General features: G+C 42.9%; 1 long non-coding RNA gene across 1 annotated transcript; it reads right to left on the bottom strand.

Moving 5' to 3' along the window:
• Nucleotides 1–1,210: 1,210 nt before the first annotated feature.
• On the bottom strand, nucleotides 1,211–7,707 carry LOC140721670 (uncharacterized). Its single transcript, XR_012097440.1, has 3 exons — nucleotides 7,622–7,707; nucleotides 4,333–4,452; nucleotides 1,211–1,376 (listed from the first exon to the last, which is right to left on the bottom strand). It is a non-coding gene; the product is annotated as an uncharacterized lncRNA (long non-coding RNA).
• Between the last annotated feature and the right edge of the window lie 789 nt (nucleotides 7,708–8,496).

Here is an 8,496-nt window from a genome sequence, read left to right as displayed (position 1 = left end):
GATTCTGGATTTCTTGACAGAGAGACCACAGTCAGTCCGTGTTGGTAGGAACATCTCTGACTCCATCACACTGAGCACTGGATCCCCACAAGGCTGTGTGCTTAGCCCATTGCTGTTTACACTGCTAACACATGACTGTGCAGCCAGATTCAAGGAGAACCTGATCATTAAATTTGCTGATGATACCACAGTGGTGGGGCTCATCAGCAAAAATTATGAAACAATGTACAGGGAGGAGGTTAAACACCTAGAGAGCTGGTCCAGTGACAACAACTTGATGCTTAATGTCACCAAAACCAAGGAGATGATCGTCGATTTCAAATGGTCTCAGCCTGAGCACACACCCCTCAGCATCAGCGGCTCCACAGTGGAGAGAGTGGAAAACATCAAGTTCCTTGGGGTGCAGATCTCGGACAATCTCATCTGGTCCAGGAACACCACTGGGATTGTGAAACGAGCCCATCAGAGATTGCACTTTTTGAGGAAGCTTAAACAAGCATCACTCCCCACTAACATCTTAACTACATTCTACAGAGGCGAGGTTGAGAGTATGCTGACCTTTTGCATCACAACCTGGTACTCCAGCTGCAGTGCTGCCGACAAAAAAGCCTTGCAGAGGGTGGTTAGGGGAGCAGAGAAGGTTATTGGGGTCTCCCTACCTTCTGTCCAATACCTCTTTCAGAGTCGATGCCTCCAGAAGACACGGTACATCATTAAAGACCCCTCACACCCTCTCCATAAACTGTTTGTTCTTCTGCCATCAGGTAAACATTACAGGAGCATCAAAACTAAAACCACAAGGCTACTAAACAGCTTCCTCCCACAGGCAGTCAGACTGCTAAATAGCTGCTCTACCTGACTCTGCTTTGGACACTTTTAACTTGCACTGGACACTTATAACTTGTTTTTAACTGACATGTGGCTGTTGTGTTTTACTATTTATTGTTATGTTTATTATTTAGTGTTGTGTTTGTTATGTTATGATTGCTCTGCTCATGGGAAACGCTGTCTCATTCTGCCCTGCAGAGCTGATGTACAGTTAGAATGACAATAAAGTTTTTGAATCTTGAATCTTGAATATATATATAAGTTTAATAAATAGTGCAAAAATAGAAATAAAAAAGTAGTGAGGTAGTATTCATGGGTTCAATATCCATTCACAAATTGGATGCCAGAGGGGAAGATGTTCCTGAATTGTTGAGTGTGTGCCTTCACGCTTCTTCCAGAGAAGAGGGCATGTCCTGGGTGATGGGGGTCCTTAATGATGGATGCTGCCTCTTTGAGGCATCACTCCTTGAAGATGTCCTGGATACTTCATAGGTAGTGCTCATGATGGAGCTGACTGAGTTTAGAACTCCCTGCAGCTTATTTTGATCCTGCAGAAATTGGAAACTTGCACTTAGAAGCTTAACCATGTATCTCAAATCAAATCAGGTTTAATTATCATTCAAACCATACATAGATAAAGCTGAATGAGAGCATTCCTTTGGGGTCAAAAACATTCAAAATAACAAGTAACATAATTCAAAATAGCAAGCAAAAAGCATGTTCAATTGAAAATAAAACCTATACATAGCCCAAGACCCTGAACAACAATGTTCGACAATCAGTGGTAGTTTCCTGACTGCGCAAACGCACATAATGCAGCCTGGCATTCTACCACACGAACATGAGAGGGCATCACCAACGAGAGAGGCCAGGCCCCAGCCGAGCTCAACCACGCCGTAAATGCTTCGGCTTCTCTCACCTGGTCAGCAGACATACCTGAGGCTTGAGGCCTAGTTCTCTTTACAACCAAGGCTACACAGTTCCCACTTCAGCTGTCTAACCACCAGACATGGATAATGGACATGAGGCCATTTACATTATTACTGTCCAACAGAGTCTTGCAATCACAAGTGAAATATCTGAGACAATCTCCCACAGTTGCACTGCACCAACTCTGATGGGCAGCAACACTGTCTCCTCTGCCATCCAGATGGGCTCCTCCACTGTCCCAACCGGCTCCTCCACAGTCCCAACCGGCTCCTTCAATATCCTGAAAGTCTCTGATATCCTGATGGTCTCCCCTGATAGCCAAACTGGCTCAACCAATATCCTGGCCTTGTTGAAGGAGGAGACAGCTGAGATTTTGAAGGAGGAGCTGACTGGGACACTGAATACATAAAACATATTGACAGCACAGAGATTAGAAAAGTTTTCTGAACTTCAGGTTGGAAAATTAACGAGAGCAGCAGTGGCACGCATAGGGTACTGAGGAAAGTTAACGCAACACTATTATAGCTCGGCATTCCAAAGTTCAGAGTTCAATTCCGACATCATCTATAAGGAGTGTCTGTACCCTGTGGAATGAGTGGATTTTCTCCAGGTGCTCTGGTTTCCTCCCTCAATCCAAAGCAGTGCCGGTTAGCAGGTTAATTGTTGACAGTAAATTGTTTTGTGATTAGGTTAAGGTTAATCAGGAATGTTGTGGGTTGCTGGGGTGGTGTGCCTCAAAGGGCCAGAAGGAACTATTCTACACAGTATCTGTAAACAAAATAGAAGATTATAGGGTTTCTGACCCTAATCTGCCCGGGTTATTGAGAGGAGCAGATCTTCTTGCCTTGCTCAATAAAAGGAATGAGGATAAAGTCAGTCAGTTTTACCTCAGTGGTGGGAATCCTTTTGAAACAAGCACATAATCACCACACAAAGGGAAATTGATTAATTAAAGCAAGCCAACTCAAATCTGTAAAGGGACAAATCATGGTTCGCCAACTCAGTGGAATAGGTTGATGAATTAACAGACAGAGTTCGTATGTGCTCATGGACTTCCAGAGCTGTTACATTAGAAAATAGGTTTTCCCTGGAGCAAAGGAGATGGAGTGGTGATGTGATAGAAATATGCAAGATGATGAAAGGCATAGATGGGGAACCAAATCATAAACATGAGCAATTCTGTAGATGCTGGATATCCAAAGCAACACACACAAAATGCTGAAGGAACTTAGCAGGTCGGGCAGCATCTTAGAATTAATAAACATTCAATGCTTTGGACCTTCTTCAGGGCTGGAAAAGAACGGGGAAGGTGAGAGGAGGAGAAGGAGGATAGTCGATAGGTGATACTGAAGTTAGGTAGGGGAGAAAGGTAAAGGGCTGGAATATGATAGGACAGGAGAGTGGACATGGGAGTGAAGGAAGGAGGAAGAGACCCAGGGGGAGGTGATAGGCAAGAGAGAAGAGGTTAAAGGCCAGAGTGGGGAATAGCAGAAGAGGGGAGAGGGAGAGAATTGTTTTTTTTATTGGAAGCAGAAATTGACGTTCATGCCATCAGGGTGCAGGCTACCCAGAGGAATTGCTCCTCCACCCTGATCGTGGTACAAGAGGAGGCCACGGACCAACATGTTGGAACGGAAATGGGAATCAGAATTAAACTGTTTAGACACTGGGTGGTTCTGCCTTTGGTAGATGGAGCATCGGTACTCGACAAAGTGGTCCCCCAATTTACGACGGGTCTCACCAATTCAGAGGAGACTGCATCAGGAGCACTGGACACAATAGACGACCCCAGCAGATTTGACAGGCGTGACCTTATTCTTATTCTAGGGTTGTGACAAACAAACAGGAAGAGGTTTGAGATGAGGGGACAGATGGGTAAAGGGGATATAGAACTGTAGAATCATCGAGTCCTGCATACTGCCTCGTCCATGCCAACTGTGATCCATATCTATGCTAATCCCATCTTCCTGCATTTGACCCATATCCTTTCCTATCCATGTACCTGTCCAAATGCTTCTTAAACATTGTAATTGTGTCTGTCCTTACCCCCGCCACAGACAGCTCATTCTGTTCACTCACCACTCTCTGTGTGATAAACTTGACTTTTAAGTTTTCTTTACATGCAGAGCAGACTCGATGGGCCAAATGGTCTGATGCAGCTCTTATGTCTAATGTCCTATGGTTATGATGGATAGTCATTGTGCAGGGCCAGGGGTTTGCTTTTTGCCAAGCTCCACTTTCTAACATAGCGGATGAGCCTACTAGAGATCAAAGAGTTGTTTTTGAGTAAATTAAACTTCCAACCAATATTCTTGATTCAGCTTCTTATCATAAACAGAAGCCAATCTTCAGTTCTTAATGTAAATGGCAGGTAATAATCAGTCTGAAGTTAAAAGGACAGCTTTGCAAACAAACCACAATGTCTATTGAGCTCAGATTGCTGGCCTACAGCAACAGGTTGACTGCTCAAGTGATGTAGTGTAAGAAAATGGGTTTATATTAGTTGGGCTGACAGCACAGGTTAAGTTATTTAGTTCAAGGAAGTGTGCAGAACAGACTGATACTATAACTTACCACATCAAATAGCTGATCTATCAACAGTTGGAAGATCTGTGTTCTCAGAGAGTCAGCAGTCACAGCATTAATTTTGGGTGTTTGGCCAGAGGTTTTTGGACCACTTGTGTGAACAGATATCTGGAAAAAATATCACATGTGTGAAGTCACTATGTAGCAAGAAAAGTCTAAATGTAAGAGAGAAGTCGGGATTGTTTAGGAAAGGTCAAAGAACAAGAAAAAGAATGACAGAAACACGGGATGAATTAGAATCCATTGCCCTGCCTTTGTCTGCAACGTATGGGTATGTCTTTTTAGCTTTAGAAATTGTACCTGTGTTTTGGAAAAACTTTGTGGTTTAGAAAATGTTTGTAATGTGGAAATTTTTATAAAATAGAAATCATCTGTGAGTGTTAAAGACTTGTTCATCCTGACGAGGGGTCTCGGCCCGAAACGTCGACAGTGTTTCTCCCTATAGATGCTGCCTGGCCTGCTGCGTTCCACCAGCATTTTGTGTGTTGTTGTTTGAATTTCCAGCATCTGCAGATTTCCTCGTGTTTGTGAGAGTTAAATGTGTTTTAAGAATTTTATGTAAATTTAAATGTGTATCACTAGAAATAAATGAATTATTTTTAAACTACTTTGTTAGCTGAGATCCACCACTCAAATAGTTGTTACTGACAACTAAACTCAACACAGAAGATAAAGAGGGAAGTGATCTAGCCTTTAAAGACCAGGTAACTACAATACAACTGCACTTTAGTGAAGTTACCTATATCGTTTGAGTTTAGAATTTCACAGTCAGCAAACCCAATACCATCACATTGTCTAAATAATTTCCCCCTCACTTTAAACATGGAGTCATAGAGCAGATGTCCCAAGGTTGAAAGGTTCTTGATTATTAAGGGTGTCAAAGATTACAGGGAGAAGGCAGGAGAATGAGGTTCAGAGGGATAATATATCAGCCACTATGGAATGCTGGAATAGACTGGAAAGACTGAACAACCTAATTCTGCTCCTGTGTCTTGTGATCTTATGGTCTCACAACCTTCCAGGGGTAATGTTGTTTCAGACAGAGAATGGGAGGGATGATGGAATTAGATAGAGTTACTATGTATCTAGGCATATCCATCATTAAGGACCCCCATCACCCAGGACATGCCCTCTTCTCATTGCCACCATCAGGGAGGAGGTAAAGGAGCCTGAAGATGCACATCAGTGATTCAAGAACAGCTTCTTCCCCTCTGCCATCAGATCTCTGAATCAACCCATGTACACGGGATCACTTTCTTGTTCTTTTTCTCTTTTAGCACTACTTATTTAATTTAAATTTTTTATATAGAGAGAGAGAGGTTGATTTGAACCAACACGTAAGTAGACAGAGGATAGCAGGAATGGATGTTAATGCTGGAACGTGGGATTAGAGTCGATGGGAAAGCCCAGCATGGACAGGTTGTACGGAAGGGCCTGTTTCTTTGCTTTACAACTCTGTGACTTTACAGTTCCATGTCAGAGACCTGACCTTGGCTAAATAGCAACATCAGAAGGTCATGCTGAACAGTTCTATTCTAGAATGGAGAAAGACAAATACTGGTGCCCGTGGGGATAATTAATGTCCCAGCCCGGGATGAGAGTCATAATCACTAAACTGAAGACAGAAGGCACGTTAACCCTACTTTCCACTCCCACACTGAACTGTCCGTCCATAGCCTTTACCTTGGCAGGGGCCTCAACGTTGGAAATGTTGGTCTGGGTGAAGACGTGGGAACAGAGGGAAGGCATTCAGCTCGTGTCTGCTCCTCCATTCCATCGTGGCTGATTTATTTCCCTCCACAATCCCATTCAGCTGCCTTCTCGCTGTAACATTTGATACCCTTACTAATCATGAACTTATCAAGCTCTGCGTTAAATACACCCAAAGACTTGTCCTCCGCAGCATTCCGGGGCAATGAGATCCATGGATTCGCCATCCTCTGGCTGAAGAAATTCCTCCTCATCTCTGTTCCCTCTATTCTGAGCTGTGCCCTCCGGTCCTAGACTCCCCCACTATAGGAAACATCCTCTCCATGTCCGTTCTATCTAGACCTTTCAACATTGGATCAGTTTCAATTAGGTCCCTCCTCACTCTTCTAAACTCCAGAGGGTATGGGCCCAGAGCCAGCAAATGCTCCTGATACATTAACCATTTCATTCCCAGGATCATTCTTGTGAACCCTCTTAGATAAGGGGCCCAAAACTGCCCACAATACTCCAAGTGTGGCCTTATAAAGCCTCAGCATATAACATAACTATATCTGAAAACTCCAGCGATGGTTGCATCTGTTTGAATTAAGGCGGGACTGTGGAAGTGTGAGCCCAGACACCATTAGCACTGAGGCAGCTGCTGTTGGATGAGTTACACTGAATGTGAAGTGTTTTGTATTGTACTGTGTATCTAATAACAGATACACCTGGCTATGTGTATTGTTGAAAGGGTGAAGTTATGCAGAGCATGTTTAGATTGGTTGAACCATAAATACTCCCCGGGTATGAAATGGGCTAATTTCCAAACTGCAGACAGATGACTGATCCCTACACACCTTTAAACTGAAGTGTAAACCAATCCCAGGCTAGACCAAAATGAAATGTGCGAGATACCACCATTGCCGGCTCCACAAAGTTTTCAGATTCACTGGGAGGACAGGAGATCCAGCCCCTAAAGGTTATATTGTAGGTCAAGTCAATGGTGGGGAAAATAAATACAATGTTAGCAGCCCGCACTAAATGCTGCAGGAATTCAGCACGCCAGGCAGCATCTTTGGAAAAGAGTAAACAGTTGACATTTCAGCCTGAAACATCGACTGTTTACTCTTTTTCATAGATGCTGCCTGACGTGCTGAGTTCCTCCGGCACTTTGTGTGTGTGTTTGGATTTCCAGCATCTATAGATTTTTCTCTTGTTTGTAATGTTAGAATTTATTTTGAGAACGAGAACAAAAGCAAAGGTCAAAGATCATTTAACAGTTCAGCACAGTACAGGCCACAATATTGTTCTGACCTTTTAACCTATTCTAAGATCAATCTAACCCAGGGGTTCCCAACCTGGGGCCCACGGACCCCTCAGTTAATGGTAGGGGTCCATGGCATAAAGAAGGTTGGGAACCTCTGCACTAACCATACCTGTTTGGGATATGTGCCAAGGAAACAGAACTGAGAAAAATGAAAGTTATCTTTATACAAAGCGATGTTGTAATCTGGAATGCAACGTTGAAACGCCGTTGTTAACAGATTCAGATACCTTTGTAAGAGAAATTGGATAACTTCTTACTTACACAAGAGATTCTGTAGATGTTGGAAATCCAAGGAAGCCATTGAAATAAAACTAAAAGAAAAGCATTTTAGCAAAGACAGAGAACTGGAGTTCCATTGTAAACAAGCAGAAAGCTGATTGGATGAGGACTAACCAATCAGGTGGGAGAGTCTAGGGGGCGTATAAATACCACCAGACTAGACGTGCCCAGGCATCAGCCCTGATGAAGATGGCGGAGTTTGTCAATGAAACATCAGTTATAATTAATAGCTATACCTGGCTGGAAGCCCAGGAAGAATTTATTTGTCATATACTGAATCAGAATCACGTTTATTATCACCGGCATGTGATGTGAAATTTGTTAACTTAGCAGCAGCAGTTCAATGCAATACATAATCTAGAAGAGAAGAAATAATAAAATTTAAAAAATAATAATAAATAAATAAATAAATAAATGTCAGTATTCACACATTGAATACATTTAAAAACATACAAAAAACAGAATACAAAAAACTGTGTCCAAGGGTTCAATGTCTATTTAGGAATCGGATGGCAGAGGGGAAGAAGCTGTTCCTGAATCGCTGAGTGTGTGCCTTCAGGCTTCTGTATCTCCTACCTGATGGTAACAGTGAGAAAAGGGCATGCCCTGGGTGCTGGAGGTCCTTAACAATAGATGCTGCCTTTCTGAGACACTACTAGGAAAGCACTAGAAACTGTATCATAATATGATTGAATTCACCCTGAAGTATGAGGAGAAGCTGAAGTCAGTAATATCAGTACTGCAGTGGAGTAAAGGGAATTACAGAGGCATGAGAGAGGAGCTGGCCAAAATTGAATGGAAAAAGAACACTGTTAGGGATGACAGCAGAGCAGAAATGGCTGGAATTTCTAGGAGCA

This window comes from Hemitrygon akajei, chromosome 1 (genome assembly GCF_048418815.1).
Source record: "Hemitrygon akajei chromosome 1, sHemAka1.3, whole genome shotgun sequence".
Taxonomy (NCBI): Eukaryota; Metazoa; Chordata; class Chondrichthyes; order Myliobatiformes; family Dasyatidae; genus Hemitrygon; species Hemitrygon akajei.
This window is presented reverse-complemented; position numbering and strand designations above follow the sequence as displayed.